Source organism: Sciurus vulgaris, assembly GCF_902686455.1.
Source record: "Sciurus vulgaris genome assembly, chromosome: 2".
NCBI lineage: Eukaryota > Metazoa > Chordata > Mammalia > Rodentia > Sciuridae > Sciurus > Sciurus vulgaris.
The window spans coordinates 123,314,128-123,334,435 of record NC_136462.1 but is presented as its reverse complement, the minus strand read 5'-3'; the positions used below and the strand labels follow the sequence as shown (position 1 = coordinate 123,334,435).

General features: G+C 37.9%; 1 protein-coding gene across 18 annotated transcripts in view; it reads right to left on the bottom strand.

Moving 5' to 3' along the window:
• NRG4 (neuregulin 4) overlaps window positions 1–20,308 on the bottom strand; it is a gene marked incomplete at its 3' end in the record, with an annotated part of 205,100 nt that overhangs the window by 163,568 nt on the left and 21,224 nt on the right. Inside the window, exon 4 of one of the 18 annotated variants that reach the window (XM_079128940.1) lies at window positions 10,241–10,295. The exons of 15 other annotated variants lie outside the window; for them this stretch is intronic. Of the gene's footprint in view, window positions 1–9,388; window positions 9,408–10,240; window positions 10,296–14,672; window positions 15,097–20,308 lie in introns of those variants that run through there. 2 more of the 18 variants (XM_079128941.1, XM_079128942.1) reach the window with 2 other exon arrangements.

The window sequence follows — 20,308 nt, the reverse complement described above, 5'->3', positions numbered from 1 at the left end:
TGGACTCGCAGTGACTGCATTAGCGCTCCAGGCGGCTGCTCAGAGGAGAAGGCGAGTGGTGAGTTGTTTGGACTTAAAGTGACAGCTCCTGAACACAGGGGGACTGCCTGGAGGAGAAGCATGGTGGGTCGCTTGGTCTTGAGTGGCCGCACCAGAGCTCGGGCGGTTGCCCAGAGGACCCGTGCAGCGGGTCACGTGGATTCAGAGCCACTCAGAGCGACCGCTCCTGAACACCCGGGGGGTTATCTGGAGAAGGAGGAGGAACGGGGAGGGTCACTTCGACTCGGAGTGATTGATTGCCCAGGGCTACAGGTGGTTGGTGGGAGGTGGAGGCACGCAGTGAGTTTCTTGGACTCCTAGTGACCGCACCGGAATACTGGGTGGCAGTCTGGAGGAAGAGGCGTGTGGCGGGTCTCTGGGATTCAGAGCGATTGTACGGGGCCCCAGGTGGCTGCTCAGAGGAGGGGCCGCATAGCCAGGTGATTAGGTGCAGAGCAGGGTCCCAGGATCTAGGAGGCTTCTTGGTAGAAGAGCCGCACAGAGACAGGCTTAGGGTGAAGCGAAGGTTCCAGGCCTGCGGGCAGATTCTCTGAGGAGGGGCAGCCTAAGGAGATTCATCTGCGAAGGGTGAGGCTCCCAGGCCCAGGAGGTAGGGCCGGGCCCCTGGGAACTTTGCAGAGGAAGGCAGCCCAGCCCAGGCAGTAGCTGTAAATTGAGGGGAACCTCTAGGAGGGAACTGACCAGCGAGACCTCCCCACCGGGTGAGTCTTCCCTGCTGGGAGAGGTTTCCCACAAGGACGGTAAAACCAGAGACTCAGGCCCAAACAGGCCTTGCCTCAGCCCACAGCCTAGGTCCCCTTTGGATGACCATTGGTCAACAAGTGGAGGCACCTCTGCCCACTAGCAGGGATTATACCCCACCTGAAGGCCACCACTCCTAGAGAGGCAGCTTCCTTGTGGAGTACCGCATTATCAACTTCCTCCAAGAGTTCAGCCTACTGAAGGCTAAGGGGGGATATATATAGAAATCTTCAGGGACATTGTAAGTCAATAGAGGAAATCTGCAATATCTCAGCGGTCCTCTGATACCTGAACAATATGAGAAAACAAGGAAAGAAAATGCTGCAAACAAATCTAGATGTTACATCAATAAAACCCAATGACAGCATGGCAGAAGAAATGACAGAAAGGGAGTTCAGAATGTACATAATTAAAATGATCAGAGAAGCAAATGATGAGATGAAAGAGTAAATGCAAGCATTGAATGATCGCACCAATCGACAGTTAAAAGAGCAAATACAGGAAGCAAAAGATCATTTCAATAAAGAGTTAGAGATATTGAAAAAAAACCAAACAGAAATCCTTGACATGAAGGAAACAATAAACCAAATTAAGAACTCCATAGAAAGCATATCCAATAGGATAGAACACCTGGAAGACAGAACCTCAGACATTGAAGACAAAATATTTAACCTTGAAAACAAAGTTGAACAAACAGAGAAGATGGTAAGAAATCAAGAACAGAATCTACAAGAACTATGGGATATCATGAAAAGGCCAAATTTAAGAATTATTGGGACTGAGGAAGGCCTAGAGAAACAAGCCAAAGGAATGAACAACCTATTCAATGAAATAATATCAGAAAATTTCCCAAATCTGAAGAATGAAATGGAAAATCAAGTTCAAGAGGCTTATAGGACTCCAAATACACAAAATTACAACAGACCCACACCAAGGCACATTATAATGAAAATACCAAACATACAAAATAAAGACAGAATTTTAAAGGCGATGAGAGAAAAGAACCAAATTACATTCAGGGGGAAACCAATACGCATATCAGCAGATTTTTCAATCCAGACCCTAAAAGCTAGAAGGGCCTGGAACAACATTTTTCAAGCCCTGAAAGAAAATGGATGCCAACCAAGAATCTTATACCCAGCAAAACTTACCTTCAAATTTGACGATGAAATAAAATCCTTCCATGATAAACAAAAGCTAAAAGAATTTACAAAAAGAAAGCCAGCATTACAGAACATTCTCAGCAAAATATTCCATGAGGAAGAGATGAAAAACAAAGAAGCAAATCAGCAAAGGGAGGAATTATCCTAAAGGAATTGTCAAATAAAGGAGGAAACAAGTTGTGTCAAACAAATAAATAAATAAAATTTAAAAAATGAACCAAATGACCGGGAAACCAAATCATTTCTCTATAATAACCCTGAATGTTAATGGCCTGAATTCATCAATCAAAAGACATAGACTGGCAGACTGGATTAAAAAGAAAGATCCAACAATATGTTGCCTGCAAGAGACTCACCTCATAGAAAAAGATACCCATAGACTAAAGGTGAAAGGATGGGGAAAAACATACCATGCACATGGACTCAGCAAAAAAGCTGGAGTATCCATCCTCATTTCCGATAATGTGGACTTCAAGCCAAAGTTAGTCAGAAGGGATAAAGAAGGTCATTTCATACTGCTTAAGGGAAGCATCAATCAGCAAGATATAACAATCATAAACATCTATGCCCCAAACAGTGGCTCATCCATGTATGTCAAACAAATCCTTCTCAATTTCAGAAACCAAATAGACCATAACACAATAATACTAGGTGATTTTAACACGCCTCTCTCACCACTGGACAGATCTTCCAGACAAAAATTGAACAAAGAAACCATAGATCTCAATAACACAATCAATAATTTAGACTTAACGGACATTTATAGAATATACCATCCAACCAAGAGCGAATACACTTTCTTCTCAGCAGCACATGGATCCTTCTCTAAAATAGACCATATATTATGCCACAAAGCTAATGTTAGCAAATACAAGAAGATAGAGACACTAGCATGTATTCTATCAGATCATAATGGATTGAAGTTAGAAATAAATGAAAGAGTAAAACACAGAAACTATTCCAACATCTGGAGATTAAACAATATGCTATTATATGATGAATGGATAACAGAAGATATTAGGAAGGAAATTAAAAAATTCTTAGAGGTAAATGAGAACAAAGAAACATCATATCAAAATCTCTGGGACACTATGAAAGCAGTACTTAGAGGGAAATTTATTTCATGGAGCGCATTTAATAAAAGAAGTAAAACTCAACAAATCAACGACCTAACACTACAGCTCAAAGCCCTAGAAAAAGAAGAACAGAACAGCACCAAAAGTAGTAGAAGACAGGAAATAGTTAAACTCAGAGCTGAAATCAATGACATTGAAACAAAAGAAACAATACAAAAAATTGACAAAATAAATAGTTGGTTCTTCGAAAAAATAAACAAAATTGATAAACCTTTAGCCACACTAACAAAGAGAAGACGAGAGAAAACCCAAATCACTAAAATTCGGAATGAACAAGGAAATATCACAACAGACAGGACTGAAATACAAAACATAATTAGAAGCTATTTTGAAAATCTATACTCCAACAAAATAGAAAATTTCGAAGGCATCAACAGGTTTCTAGAGACATATGAATTGCCTAAACTGAACGAGGAGGACATAAACAATTTAAATAGACCAATTTCAAGTACTGAAATAGAAGAAGTCATCAAAAGCCTACCAACAAAGAAAAGTCCGGGACCAGATGGGTTCTCAGCCGAGTTCTACAAAACCTTTAAAGAAGAGCTCATTCCAATACTCCTCAAAGTATTCCATAAAATAGAAGAGGAGGGAACCCTTCCAAACTCATTCTATGAAGCCAATATCACACTTAAACCTAAACCAGACAGAGACTCATCAAGGAAAGAAAATTTCAGACCAATATCCTTAATGAACATCGACGCAAAAATTCTCAACAAAATTTTAGCAAATCGCATACAAAAACATATTAAAAAGATAGTGTACCATGATCAAGTGGGTTTCATCCCAGGGATGCAAGGTTGGTTCAACATCAGGAAATCAATAAACGTAATTCACCATATTAATAGACTTAAAGTCAAGAATCACATGATTATTTCAATAGATGCAGAAAAAGCATTTGATAAAATACAGCACCCCTTCATGCTCAAAACACTAGAAAAAATAGGGATAGTGGGAACATTCCTTAACATTGTAAAGGCCATTTATGCTAAGCCCATGGCTAATATCATTCTAAATGGTGAAAAACTGAAAGCATTCCCCCTAAAAACTGGAACAAGGCAGGGATGCCCTCTTTCACCACTTCTATTCAACATCGTTCTTGAGACTTTGGCCAGAGCAATTAGACAAACCAAAGAGATTAAAGGGATACGAATTGGGAAAGAAGAACTCAAACTATCCCTGTTCGCTGATGACATGATTATATATTTAGAGAAACCTGGAAATTCCACCAGAAAACTCTTAGAACTCATAAGTGAATTCAGTAAAGTAGCAGGTTACAAGATCAATGCTCATAAATCCAACGCATTTTTATACATAAGTGATGAATCTTCAGAAAGAGAAATTAGGAAAACTACCCCATTCACAATAGCCTCGAAAAAAATAAAATACTTGGGAATCAATCTCACAAAAGAGGTGAAAGACCTCTACAATGAGAACTATACAACACTAAAGAAAGAAATTAAAGAACACCTTAGAAGATGGAAACATCTTCCATGTTCTTGGATAGGAAGAATTAATATTGTCAAAATGGCCATACTACCTAAAGTGCTATACAAATTCAATGCAATTCCAATTAAAATCCCAATGATGTACCTCACAGAAATAGAGCAAGCAATTATGAAATTCATCTGGAAGAATAAGAAACCCAGAATAGCTAAAGCAATCCTTAGCAGGAAGAGTGAAACAGGGGGTATTGCAATACCAGATCTTCAACTCTACTACAAAGCAATAGTAACAAAAACGGCATGGTATTGGTACCAAAATAGAAAGGTAGATCAATGGTACAGAATAGAGGACACGGACACAAACCCAAATAAATACAATTTTCTCATACTAGACAAAGGGGCCAAAAATATGCAATGGAGAAAAGATAGCCTCTTCAACAAATGGTGCTGGGAGAATTGGAAATCCATATGCAACAGAATGAAACTAAACCCATATCTCTCACCATGCACGAAACTAAACTCAAAATGGATTAAGGACCTTGGAATCAGACCAGAGACCCTGCAGATTATAGAAGAAAAAGTAGGTCCTAATCTTCACCGTGTTGGTCTAGGACTTCCTTAACAGGACTCCCATAGCACAAGAAATAAAAGCTAGAATCAACCACTGGGATAGATTCAAACTAAAAAGCTTTCTCTCAGCAAAGGAAACTATCAGCAATGCGAAGAAAGAGCCGATAGAGTGGGAGAATATCTTTGCCAATCATACTTCAGATAGAGCACTAATCTCCAGAATCTATAAAGAACTCAAAAAACTTTACTCCAAGAATTCAAATAATCCAGTCGACAAATGGGCTAAGGAAATGAACAGACACTTCACAGAAGAAGATCTACAAGCAATCAACAAACATATGGAAAAATGTTCAACATCTCTAGTAATAAGAGAAATGCAAATCAAAACCACCCTAAGATTCCATCTCACCCCAATTAGAATGGCGATTATCAAGAATACGAGCAACAACAGGTGTTGGCGAGGATGTGGGGAGAAAGGTACACTCATACATTGCTGGTGGGGCTGCAAATTAGTGCAGTCACTCTGGAAAGCAGTGTGGAGATTCCTTAGAAAACTTGGAATGGACCCGCCATTTGACCCAGCTATCCCACTCCTTGGCCTATACCCAAAGGACTTAAAATCAGCATACTACAGAGATACAGCCACATCAATGTTCATAGCTGCTCAATTCACAATAGCCAGACTGTGGAACCAACCTAGATGCTCTTTAATTGATGAGTGGATAAAGAAGCTGTGGTGTATATATATACAATGGAATATTACTCAGTCATAAAGAATGATAAAATTATGGCATTTGCAGGCAAATGGATGAAATTGGAGAATATCATGCTAAGTGAGATAAGCCAATCTCAAAAAGCCAAAGGACGAATGATATCGCTAATAAGTGGAGGATGACACATAATGGGGGGGAGGGAAGGGTTAGTGTTAGGGTTAGAGTTAGGGTTAGGGAGGGGGGCAAGTATGGAGGAAGGAAGTACTGTATAGAGGGTAAAGAGGGGTGGGAGGGGTGGGGGGAAGGGAAAAAATAACAGAATGAATCAAACAACATTACTCTATGTAAATTTATGATTACACAAATGGTATGCCTTTACGCCATGTACAAACAGAGAAACAACAGGTATCCCATTTCTTTACAATAAACAAAAATAAAAAAATAAACGGTGCATTGAAGAACCAAAAAAAAAAAATTTCATAGAGGATGAAATTTATCTTGACTAATAAAATTAAATATAACAAAAAAAAGATTAAATATTTTTTCTTCATTAAAAAAAACTGTTAGCATTAAGAAAGGGGGTAGATTAATCAAGAAATTCCCAATTGATGAGTTTAAAATTCAATAGATTACAAAGGAGCAACTAGTTATGGCCATCCACTACAGTAGCAACAGACCCCAAGGTGTCTGCATTCAGCTCTAGTCCCTCACCACTCTATCCCATCTCTGTAACTACAAGGGACCTAGTGAAAGGGAACAGGCCACTCTGACCTCTTTTCATCAAAAGGGACCCCAGAGATGAGAGCTTTCTTTCAACTACTGCTTATCATATCATGTGGACCTTTCTATTTTTCACTTCCTAAGAGTTTTCTAAATATAAGACTCTTACTTTTATGATATAAAAATACAGAAAACATTTTTTAAGTTATACATGTAAACTAATCTTAACAGAGCAGAACTTGGTATGGTTTATTGTGAACCCTAAGTCCACATGATGTAGCAACTAAATAGATTATATAAAATATTTTTCCCTAAGTTAATAAGGTTCCCAGATAACTTTTATACTTCACAGATTTTTAATTATGTTATTACAGAAAAGTAAAAATGGAATGAGGAGCAGAAGGGTCACATACTATTTCCAGAAAGATAAAACATATTAAAAAGTCATTTCATCAAGGTCTTAAAAACTCCTTGTTGAGTCAGAGGAAGACATTCACAAAATATCTAAAAAGAGGTAATGAGTCTTAAATTCTCTCCTTCAAAGTTAATTACCATACCTACTTTTCTTATTATTTTATGAAACTATTGTGGTACAATACAAAGTCACACGGAAGTGAGGAATTAAATTTTAATGCAGTCTAGAATTTTCTGCCTTATATATACTGTAGCTCAATATAGTTGTTTGGATTTTGCTTTATAATTTCAAGAATGCCTCTTCCAAATTGTTTTCAAAAAGTAATGATTAAAAACCACTAATATTTGGATTTTAAAATAATGAGCTATTATTTTTAGCAGAGCAATACAATGAGTTGAAGTCCACTCAAGTTCTTTGCACAGTGGTTGAGATTTGACAGTCTGTACACCAGGGGCTGGGGTTGGGGGCGGGAAACTATACCATCCTTTCAAAAATCCCTCACTCAGACATTATCTTTGCTAATCTTACAAAATTAGTAGTTTTTGCCAGATTGTCTCAGATGCATCAGGAAAGGAAGACAAAACTATTATGTGTGAAGGCAGCAAGAAAACTACAGTAAAGACCATGCATCTCAACACTCTCAAATCATTTCTTACGCATTTAGGTCTAGTAACAACAGAATTTGCAGTACCGTGATCCTTCAGATTATTTTTAAAAGCTTTCAATTTTAGGCTTTAATCTAAATAAACAAATCCTTTGGAATAAAATATTTTTCTAGGATAATTTAGATCACAACTTGTCCATGTGTGAATAAGCAACAACAACAACGACGAAAAAAAAAACAACTCTCTTTCCTTGAAGGCCAAATTTTTTATAAACTGCATTCATAGAAAGATGTCTGTTTTCCTTAGTTTCAAATTTCCCTTTGGTTGATGTTCAAGCATCTTTTTATGATATAAAAAGCTGGCCACATGACTATTACCACTAAATAATTTTTAGAAAGGCAAAAATAGAAAAGCAAAATCTTGAACCCCATGTAATCAAGTCAACAACTAGAAAAAAATTGTTTTCTGAAATGATGAAAACATTTAGAAGGACCAACTGGAAGGAAAAGTACACCATTTGATACAAAACATTTAGAGTAAGATATCACTTTGGAAGTAATAAACATTTACCAGCAGTTGATAATGCAGAACTAAAAGATTACTCTATACAAAAGCCACGACTTTATATTGGACCTATTCTACTGGACTTGGCAATTTCTTTCTGAAGACTTTTATGTGGTTGCAAACATTTTTAGCATTTCATACTTTACAATTCAGCAAGGGAAATCAATTTTCAGAAGGTGTTCCCTAATTATATTAAAAGCGTAAGGCTGAACTATGCCAACATTCTATTCCAAAAAGTAAAATGTAAACTGGGTCACGTGTTAAGAAGATGCCTGTTGCTAAGGTTTGGTTGTGGTTTGTTACCCAAGGGTTCATGTGTGGGAAGCTTGGTCCTGGGTGGCAGTGTTGGGAAATGGTGTGGAACCTTTAAAAGGTAAAGCCTACCTTCTATTACTGTGGCAGTAAAAGAGTCTTAGGAAATTTATGAAGATAAAGGCATCCACCGTAATGATGGAAGAGACCTACATGACAACATCAGAGGATAGTGGTGATTCTGGACTGCACAGGGCTCATCCAGTTCCACAAGAAGCTAGTACAAAAGATGCAAAGGAAAATCTGGCAGTCAGAGAGACTGAGGGAGATTTGTTTGTATCTTCTGGGATCCTTCCTTTAGAAAGGAAAAAGATTGTAGCAAATAACTCAATTGCCATTTGTTAATATGTACTTCCTGGAAGAAAGCAGTGAAAGGGCAGGAATAATTAAACTTTGGACAAGGTTGCAGTTCTTAATGTGTAAGATCTATTGCTTTTTATATTTGTTTATAGTAGTAGAGCAACCTTTAAATTGCTTTAATTAGTGTGCAATGTTGGTTTTAAGAGGCATCCTTTTCCTTAGGATTTCCTGTGTGCCTATTGATTATAGTATATGTTTTAGCAAATCCAAGGGAATTAGTGTACTAAAATCAGCAAATACCTGTTAGTTTATGCATTCAATCAAAATGAGAAGGTCAAGATGTTGTAAGGAGACAAAGAGATGAGGATGGTGGGAACTTGAGGTTAAGAGAATAATTCCATAACACAAGCCCACTGTACTGACACCCCACACACTTTCTTTGCCAAAAAGCAATCTGCCTGCAGCCCCTCCTGGCTTGAGGGAACAGGAAATGTCCAATTCCTCAACAAGAGGCAGGAGGCAGAAAGCCTGGCAGTGTAGGTAATGAATGTGTAGGTTGAGAAGATGAGGGTCAAAAAAAAAAAAAAAAAAAAAAAGAAGATGATGAGGGTCAGTTATCAAAGAAAAGACAATGGGTTGCTTACAGCTAACCTCCATCTAGATCAGACTGTACTTCCCTGTTCAACCAGTTGCTTACACCTCCAGGGATGTACTTCCAGCACAAGCAATTACTTGTTGGGGTCCAGTGCTGCTCCTTCCTGCCCTCAGGCAAGTACACAGAGAATATAAAAGAGAGGGGGAGACCACCCCTCCCACAGGCACCCAGCTCTTGGCCCCACTTCTCTCTGGAGAAGTCTGAGCCTCTGTTCCTCTCTTAAATAAAACTTGTTTACTACCTTGCCTTTGTGTTTCTTGGGTGTTTAATCTTCAACACTGGGGGAATGAAGACTCATTAGGTATGAAGACTCATTAGGTATCAATGGTATAATAGCATTCTATACTTTATCCAGTTACAACTTGTCAGTTTCTTCTCTATGTCTATCTTCTGTATCACTTAGGTTTACTTTTAGTTTCTTGTTTAGTTCTATAAAAATTGGCTTAATTACTTGGACAATTTGCTTTAAATAAAGTTAGCACTTTAAGATTTCTTTAGAGAAGAAAAAGACATTTAAATAAAAGAAAAATTCATCCAAAAATGAACATTATATCAGTCCAGATATTTACAATGAGTTTTAACGTTTTGTTTGTGTGGTAATCTTCATTTTTAATACAAAAAAAAAAAAGATGAAGCTGAGTGGGAGGTCCTTAGGTCATGGCAGAAGTTGTTCTCAGAAGGAATTAAGGTAGCTCTAATGGGAAATCTAAACTGTCATAAGAGTGAGTTGTTGCATGAGCAAATCAATCCCCTAAAACAACCTCTGGCTTCCTGTTTTAAGACATAATCTTTGTCCCCATAGCTCTGGCCGTTAAGATGCCATCAGCCATTAGGTACTTACCAGAGGTTGAAGTGGGACTGCCTAATCTTGGACTGTGAACCTTCAGAATTACAACCTAAATAAACGTATAAAGTAGCTGCCTCAGGTATTTCATTATAATAATGAAAATGAACACTTATTAATAATGCAATTTTACATGCCAATCAGCTTATTATAAAACTTTTTAACAAATCTTTTCCTCACTTCATATAACCTTTGTTTGCTAATAAGTCATCGTGTTTAAGAAGAAAAACTGTCCTGATATTGTAGCATAGAAAAGAGATCTTTAGGACTGGGGTTGTAGATCAGGGGTAAAGCACTTGCGTAGCACATGAGGCACTGGGTTCGATCCTCAGCACCACATAAAAATAAAGTATCACCTACAACTAAAAGTTAAAAAAAAGATAAATCTTTATAATGTATCAGTTTAGTACTCTTTAGATTGTAACAAAATCCAATTCACAATACCATAAGCAAATATGAATTAATTTCTCTCACAGGGTAAGAAATCTACAACAATTTCTTTGTCATCCTATTAACATTTTATACTCATGCTTAATGAGTTCCAAATGGATCCAAAATGGTCACAGCAGCTTCAAGCATCAAGTTTGTATGGTTTGGATGTCAGATGTCCCCTCCCAAACTCTAGTGTTAATGCAGGAATATCTGGAGGCAAAATGATTGGATTGTGAAGCTGTAGTCAAATTGATTCATCCTAGTTTGAATGGAGTAACAGGGTGGTAAGTAGGCAGGTGGGCCACTGGGGGCACGCCCTGGAAGGGTTCATCTTCCCTGCAGCCCCTTCCCCATTGCTCTGCGTCCTGGCTGCCATGAACTAAACTGCTTCCCTCTGGCAAGCCTTACAGTCACGGCCCAGAGCAAGGAACTTGGTCCATCATGGACTAAACCATGAGCCAAAATAAACTTTCTCTCCTCTAAGTTGTTCTTATCAGGTGTTTTGGTCACAGGGATGCAAAGTTGAATAACAAAGAAATTGGTACCAAGAGTGGGGTCATTGCTGTGTATAACCTGACCATGTGGTTCAGAACTCTTTGGAACTGGTTTGGGGGAGAAATCTGAAAAAGTTTGGAGATGCAGGCTGAAGAAGTCTTAGAATATTGTAAGTGGAGCTTAATGGGCTATTTTGGTGGGAGTTCAGAAGACCAGAATGACAACAGGAATGCAGACTATACATACAGTTTCAGAAGAAAATGAAGATTCTGTGCGGAATTGGAGTAGAGGCTCCTCATATTATATTCTGGCAAAGAACTTGCCTATATTTTGCCCATGTCCTGAGACTTTGTGTGAGGCTGAATTTTATCTAGTGGAGGCAATTTCAAGACAGCACAACATTCAGTCAGTGGCATGGATTTTGCTAACAGATTTTAGCTAGGTTTACTGAGAATCAAGAGGGGAAACACACACACACACACACACAGACACACACACACACGCTGAAGGATATTAAAAACTTGCAGTTTGACCAGAAAACTACATGTAAAACTGGAACCAAGGAAGATGGGATTGTTAAATAAATTACAGCTACTGAATAGATGCTAAATTCTTTGTGTGGAGACAACAGGAAAGATGATTTCAGGGCATCTCAGGGATTTGAAAGACCTATACCCATTACAGGCTCAGGGATATAGAGGAAAAATTCCTTTGAGAAAAGATCATGGGGCACCCTGCTCACAATAGGAGAACTAGGAAGTTGTTTTTACCATGTTCCGTTACATAGGCACTCAGAAGCTGAGGCAGCTGTAATTTCAAGAGGCCCAGCTATTCCATGAGCCGTCTCCAGAACCTGGCTTCATCCATGTGGTGCTGGTTCTGCAGGAATGCAGGATGCTGGAGTTATGAGGTCAGGGAGTTGTTCATTGAGATTTCAAAGGTCTAGGAGGCTAAGCAAAGTGTATCAGGGTTGGAATTCCTGAGGGCTGCCCAAGAGAATGATGTACGAAGCTGTAAAGATGAAGCCAAAGCTGGAATAGAGACCTTAGGAATTAAAAGATGCCAGTAATTTGAACTGTCTGTCAAGCAAAGCTACTAGTTATGGAGAGAACCCATACATGCTGCAACCAGTAAAGCCAAATGGGTGGGGTTTCCCAAGCCCTTTGGAGAGAATGTCTCACTACCATGTGTCCTAGACATTATGAGACCTGTTTGTTTGCCGATTTGATGTCAGTCTTATTTTGGTCCCATCCCTTCTTTATATGCCCCTATTCCTCCCTTTTGGAATGGGAATGCTTACTCTGTGCCACAGTATATGGGAGATAGATATGCATACATATGTGTGTATATAACTTGATTTTTATTTTACAGGGCTCACAGCCAAGAGTTTGCTTTGAGTCTCAGAGGAGGACTCTGAACTTGGACTTTGGGGCAATGCCCTAAACTGATAAGACTATGGAACTCTTGGAAATGAACTAAATGCATTTGGTATTGTGAGATGGACATAAATTTGGAGGTTCAGGGGTGGAATGTTATGGTTTGGATGTGAGTTATACCCCCCAAAGCTCCCACATTAATGCAGGAATATTTGAAGGCCAAATGATTGGACTGTGAGTGCTATAACCTAATTAGTCCATACTAGTTTGAATGGACTATTGAGGTGGTAACTATAGGAAGGCAGGGTGTGACTGAAGGAGGCAAGCCACTGGGGGCATACCCTGGAAGGGTTTGTCTTCCCTGCAGCTTCTTCCTGCTGCTCTGCTTTCCTGGCTGCCAGGAACCAAACAGCTTCCCTCTGGCAAGTCCTTCCCCATGATGAGCTGCCTCACTTTCAGCCCACAGCAAAGGACTTGGTTGACCATGAACTAAATCTCTGGACCATGAGCCAAATAAACAGTCCCTCTTCTCAGTTGTTCTTATCAGGTATTTTGGTCACAGTGACGTAAAACTAACACAACATCTAGGTCAAAGCAAGCAAAAGGGTTTACCTCAGCTGTCTGACCCTTTTATCACACACCCAAAAAAAAAAAAAAAAAAAAGCCTTCCATGAAGTCCTTCAGTAGACTTATGGGCTAGAATTGCAATAATATGGCCATTGTAGGAGTAAGAAATGTTAGAAAATCAAATACTTTTCTAAATTTTTTGTGGGAGAGGTAGGAATGGGGCATTAGATTGGCCAACCAAAAGTATCTGCTACAGTCCTCAAACCAATATGCACACACACACACACACACACACACATATATATATGCACAAAAACAGAATATACCCATTTTCCTTGAAGGAAGACAACCCCACTATGTCATCCAATTACTAAATCTAGCTTTGGGTGATTTTCTGTCTGCTCTATCAATTCCAAATATGACAACACTTATCTGCCCATCTATATAGTTAAAAGATATATCTCTAAACTACTCCTCTCCCATATAATGATGAAAAAGAAAGAAGAAAGAAAGCTCAATAAAAATTACCACTCAGAAAAAGGGGATAATGGGAAGTACACAAATGGTCAATGGCCCACAATCCATATCAAATCACAGACTCCAAGGCAGGCAGTAAAGGAAATTCCTTGATTACACAATATGGTAGTTCCTAATCTAAGTCTGACAATCTCTTTGTCCTTAGCTCTGCAACCTTATCCAAGGTTGGTTTTAAAATGGATACCCTTCCCACAGCTCCATAGCTTCTGTAGACTACTTCGTATTGATTTCACTCAGGGAGGCGAGATGAGAACTGACTGAAAGTTCAAAAAAAAAAAAACCTCAGCACTGGGCTGAGTGTGTAGTTCAGTGGTAGAATGTCAACAAGCATGTGTGAGTCCTGGGTTAGACCTCCAGCATAGAAGGAAGGACGGGCGGGAGGCAAAGAGGAGAGATAGATGGATTCAAAACTAATGGCCAGCTTTGCAACACCGTTCCCTCAAAACCATATCCAACTTCTGTTTATTTGGCTTCAGAACAGTTCCTCATATAATAACCAAACCTCTCCCCGACCCAAATATTTCAAATAATCTTTGGGCCCTAGACTTTGCTCTTAGCTGTTGTTGACTATTAACTTTTATAACAGGGGGACTTGAGGCAATTCTAACCATAGCCTTATGTAGAAGGATTATCTTTAACCCCTGCAAAATTCCAAATTATGGGCTCTTGTTGTCATCTAGGAGCTAAATCAGAGTGCCTCTCAAGCAAAAACCATATTTTACCCCTAACCACTGTAATTGTGAGCACCTCATTGGAATTTACCTCCTCCTGTAGGATTCTACCAAAGTTGCAAGAGATAACCAACACCAGACAATATTCCACATTTCCCCTATCATTTCTTCTAATGCTATTAGTCTCAATTTACACAAAGTCAGCCATCCATGGAATAGCAGGCACAGGTTAACCAAATGTTTTGCTATCCAATGACAAGAAATATAACTTCCCTCTCTTATCTTTTTCCATAAGTCAAGAAGTTCAACAATGTCCCTTACTCTTTAATTCTTCTCCTTCAAGGCCCTCACCTTGTGGGAATCATATTTGCAGCCTCGTACTTGTCATTTCATGGTTATAAGATGGCTGCTACAGTTCCAGGCTTCGCATCTGCATTTAAGGCACAAAGAAAGGGGAAATTGGATAATACTAGCCACTGAATGCCCCTTTGTCAGGAAAGCAAAAGACCTCCCTGAACTTTGCAGATTTCTCTTCACAATCACTGGCAAAGGGAAATGGGACTGTTGTGACAGGTTTCAACTGGTAATGGCTTTTTTCTGGGCATACTGCTGCCCTAAGAAATGAAGGTAAGCAACAGGGAATGGGTATTAGAGAAGCTGCCAAGATTATCTGCCACACATAGATATTTATAGTTTTAAACAGCCAATGGCTATTGGGTGAAATTTTAGATACTATAACAAAAGTGGAGGGGAGGGGACTCAGGTGGTGTTACAGAAATACATTTTAGGTAAAGATATCCCCAGTTAAACAAACTAATCTTATTTAGAATCTATTGCTGAAATGGGTGCCCTTTAGCATTTTGCTTTGCACAGACTCTTCCCTTCAATTCTGAACCCACATATTCTCTAAAATACCCATGTTTATTAACAACTGTTTCTATGGCAGCAGCCCCTGGTGGTGGGGCCCAGAGGTAGAAACTATTTATAAGTTAAAGACTGACAATACATGCCCATAGCAGCTATTATTGATGAAATCCTTGAGGAATTTCTCAGATAAATATTATAGAAAAACAAAACATATTCAAAGTGCCTGTCGTTTACTAAGAAACATCTTGATTTTGAGTTGGTTTCTCATCTAAGTCACCAACTAGAAGAAAATATACTGATCATCCTGGTACATGGTTTATGTAACAGTTTTATCTCATTATAAATTAATTAATTTGTACTCTGGCATTACATATTAGGTGTATCACATTGTAGGAGTAATTTTATCCTCTCTGGGACCCTACTGACCACTTTGGGTTTTTAAGACCACAAGACTGAGAATAAGATCTTTGTAAGTTTACTATGGTTTTACCACTCAATGTGGTCTTTTGAGTAACAGCAGCTGGCCTGCCTTAGGCAACAGCCCTTCATATCACTGAGTGTTTGTAGAATGTTTATAGAAGCAAAAAATCTCATTCCATGTAGCAACTTGCAAAAGCCACTTTCGTGTAAATTGTGCCACCTACAAATATACTCAAGTCACCAAGCATTTCAAGTATAATAGTTGGCAAGCAACCCTACCCTCAACTCACACTTTTTGTATGTTAAAAAAGGTATGTAGTATAGATATACAGGATCCAACATCTGGGGTCTAAAGACAGAAGGCTAGATAGAGTGCAAATCCCAGTTCCATAGAACATTCCACTCCATAATGGATGTATAACTCTAGGCCCAGCTTCCTCACCTATATATAAAGGCAGAAAGAAGAGGAGACAGTAATAGTACAGTTTAAGTATCCCTATTTGAAAATTTATAATATTCCAAAGCCAAAACTTATTGGGTGTCATGTTAGCACTCAAATTTAGATGTTGGATCTCAGAGCATTTCAGGTTTTGAATTTTCAGATTATGGATGCTCAACCAGTAAATCAAGGTAAATATTCCCAAAGTCTGAAAATTAAAAAAAATCTGAAAAAACTCTGGTCTCATGCATTCCTGAGAAGGGATACTCAATCTACACCTATTTCAAAGGATATATGAGTATAAAAAGAATTTGTGTGTGTAAACTGCCTGGAACTTAAAAAGGACTCAAGAGTGTCAACCATTATTCCTAATTGGAAAATCTAAATTATGAATGGCTATATTTTATGCAATTGTAAAAATGATTGGATAATAAAGATTAAGTTTTGAGGCTGGGTTGTGGCTCAGTGGTAAAGGCACATGCTGAGCACATGTGAGGCCTGGTTTTAATCCTCAGCACCACATAAAAATAAATAAATAATTAATATATTGTGTCCATCTGCAACTAAAAGATCTTTAAAATTTAACTTTTTTGGGCTTGGGTTGTGGCTCAATGGTAGACTGCTTGCCTGGCATGGTGAGGCCCTGGGTTCAATCCACAGCACTGCATATAAATAAATAAATAAAATAAAGGTCCATTGGACAACTAAAAAAATTTTTTTAAAAATTAACTTTTTGGGGCTGGGGTTGTAGCTCAGTGGTAAAGCACTTGCCTCGCATATATGAGGCACTGGGTGTGATCCTCAGCACCACATAAATAAATAAAATAAAGATACTGTGTCCATCTACAACTAAAAATTTTTTTAAAAAATCAACTTTTTATGAAAACAATAAATAAAATTTTTCCCAATTTAATAATTCATCAAAATCACAGTGCCAAAGCTATCTGGTGAGTGATTCATAAACTCATTTAAACGTAAATGCAAGCATTGAATGATCGCACCCATCGACAGTTAAAAGAGCAAATACAGGAGCAAAAGATCATTTCAATAAAGAGTTAGAGTATTGAAAAAAAACCAACAAAATCCTTGACATGAAGGAAAACAATAAACCAATTAAGAACCATAGAAAGCATCCAATAGGATAGAACACTGGAAGACAGAACCTCAGACATTGAAGACAAAATATTTAACCTTGAAAACAAAGTTGAACAAACAGAGAAGATGGTAAGAAATCAAGAACAATCTACAAGAACTATGGGATATCATGAAAAGGCCAAATTAAGAATTATTGGGACTGAGGAAGGCCTAGAGAAACAAGCCAAAGGAATGAACAAACTATTCAATGAAATAATATCAGAAAATTTCCCAAATCTGAAGATGAAATGGAAAATCCAAGTTCAAGAGGCTTATAGGACTCCAAATACACAAAATTACAACAGACCCACACCAAGGCACAATTATAATGAAAATACCAAACATACAAAATAAAGACAGAATTTTAAAGGCGATGAGAGAAAAGAACCAAATTACATTCAGGGGAAACCAATACGGATATCAGCAGATTTTTCAATCCAGACCCTAAAAGCTAGAAGGGCCTGGAACAACATTTTTCAAGCCCTGAAAGAAAATGGATGCCAACCAAGAATCTTATACCCAGCAAAACTTACCTTTCAAATTTGACGATGAATAAATCCTTCCATGATAAACAAAAAGCTAAAAGAATTTACCCAAAAGAAAGCTGCATTACAGAACATTCTCAGCAAAATATTCCATGAGGAAGAGATGAAAAACAAAGAAGCAAATCAGCAAAGGGAGGAATTATCCTAAAGGAATTGTCAAATAAAGGAGGAAACAAGTTGTGTCAAACAAATAAATAAATAAATTTTAAAAATGAAACCAATGACCGGGAAACCAAATAATTTCTCTATAATAACCCTGATGTTAATGGCCTGAATTCATCAATCAAAGACATAGACTGGCAGACTGGATTAAAAAGAAAGATCCAACAATATGTTGCCTGCAAGAGACTCACCTCATAGAAAAAGATACCCATAGACTAAAGGTGAAAGGATGGGGAAAAACATACCATGCACATGGACTCAGCAAAAAAGCTGGAGTATCCATCCTCATTTCCGATAATGTGGACTTCAAGCCAAAGTTAGTCAGAAGGGATAAAGAAGGTCATTTCATACTGCTTAAGGGAAGCATCAATCAGCAAGATATAACAATCATAAACATCTATGCCCCAAACAGTGGCTCATCCATGTATGTCAACAAATCCTTCTCAATTTCAGAAACCAAATAGACCATAACACCATAATACTAGGTGATTTTAACACGCCTCTCTCACCACTGGACAGATCTTCCAGACAAAAATTGAACAAAGAAACCATAGATCTCAATAACACAATCAATAATTTAGACTTAACGGACATTTATAGAATATACCATCCAACCAAGAGCGAATACACTTTCTTCTCAGCAGCACATGGATCCTTCTCTAAAATAGACCATATATTATGCCACAAAGCTAATGTTAGCAAATACAAGAAGATAGAGACACTAGCATGTATTCTATCAGATCATAATGGATTGAAGTTAGAAATAAATGAAAGAGTAAAACACAGAAACTATTCCAACATCTGGAGATTAAACAATATGCTATTATATGATGAATGGATAACAGAAGATATTAGGAAGGAAATTAAAAAATTCTTAGAGGTAAATGAGAACAAAGAACATCATATCAAAATCTCTGGGACACTATGAAAGCAGTACTTAGAGGGAAATTTATTTCATGGAGCGCATTTAATAAAAGAAGTAAAACTCAACAAATCAACGACCTAACACTACAGCTCAAAGCCCTAGAAAAAGAAGAACAGAACAGCACCAAAAGTAGTAGAAGACAGGAAATAGTTAAACTCAGAGCTGAAATCAATGAAATTGAAACAAAAGAAACAATACAAAAAATTGACAAAATAAATAGTTGGTTCTTCGAAAAAATAAACAAAATTGATAAACCTTTAGCCCACTAACAAAGAGAAGACGAGAGAAAAACCCAAATCACTAAAATTCAGAATGAACAAGGAAATATCACAACAGACAGGACTGAAATACAAAACATAATTAGAAGCTATTTTGAAAATCTATACTCCAACAAATAGAAAATTTCGAAGGCATCAACAGGTTTCTAGAGACATATGAATTGCCTAAACTGAACGAGGAGGACATAAACAATTTAAATAGACCAATTCAAGTACTGAAATAGAAGAAGTCATCAAAAGCCTACCAACAAAGAAAAGTCCCGGGACCAAGATGGGTTCTCAGCCGAGTTCTACAAAACCTTTAAAGAAGAGCTCATTCCAATACTCCTCAAAGTATTCCATAAAATAGAAGAGGAGGGAACCCTTCCAAACTCATTCTATGAAGCCAATATCACCCTGATATCTAAACCAGACAGAGACTCATCAAGGAAAGAAAATTTCAGACCAATATCCTTAATGAACATCGACGCAAAAATTCTCAACAAAATTTTAGCAAATCGCATACAAAAACATATTAAAAAGATAGTGTACCATGATCAAGTGGGTTTCATCCCAGGGATGCAAGGTTGGTTCAACATCAGGAAATCAATAAACGTAATTCACCATATTAATAGACTTAAAGTCAAGAATCACATGATTATTTCAATAGATGCAGAAAAAGCATTTGATAAAATACAGCACCCCTTCATGCTCAAAACACTAGAAAAAATAGGGATAGTGGGAACATTCCTTAACATTGTAAAGGCCATTTATGCTAAGCCCATGGCTAATATCATTCTAAATGGTGAAAAACTGAAAGCATTCCCCCTAAAAACTGGAACAAGGCAGGGATGTCCCTCTTTCACCACTTCTATTCAACATCGTTCTTGAGACTCTGGCCAGAGCAATTAGACAAACCAAAGACATTAAAGGGATACGAATTGGGAAAAGAAGAACTCAAACTATCCCTGTTCGCTGATGACATGATTATATATTTAGAGGAACCTGGAAATTCCACCAGAAAACTCTTAGAACTCATAAGTGAATTCAGTAAAGTAGCAGGTTACAAGATCAATGCTCATAAATCCAACGCATTTTTATACATAAGTGATGAATCTTCAGAAAGAGAAGTTAGGAAAACTACCCCATTCACAATAGCCTCGAAAAAAATAAAATACTTGGGAATCAATCTCACAAAAGAGGTGACAGACCTCTACAATGAGAACTATACAACACTA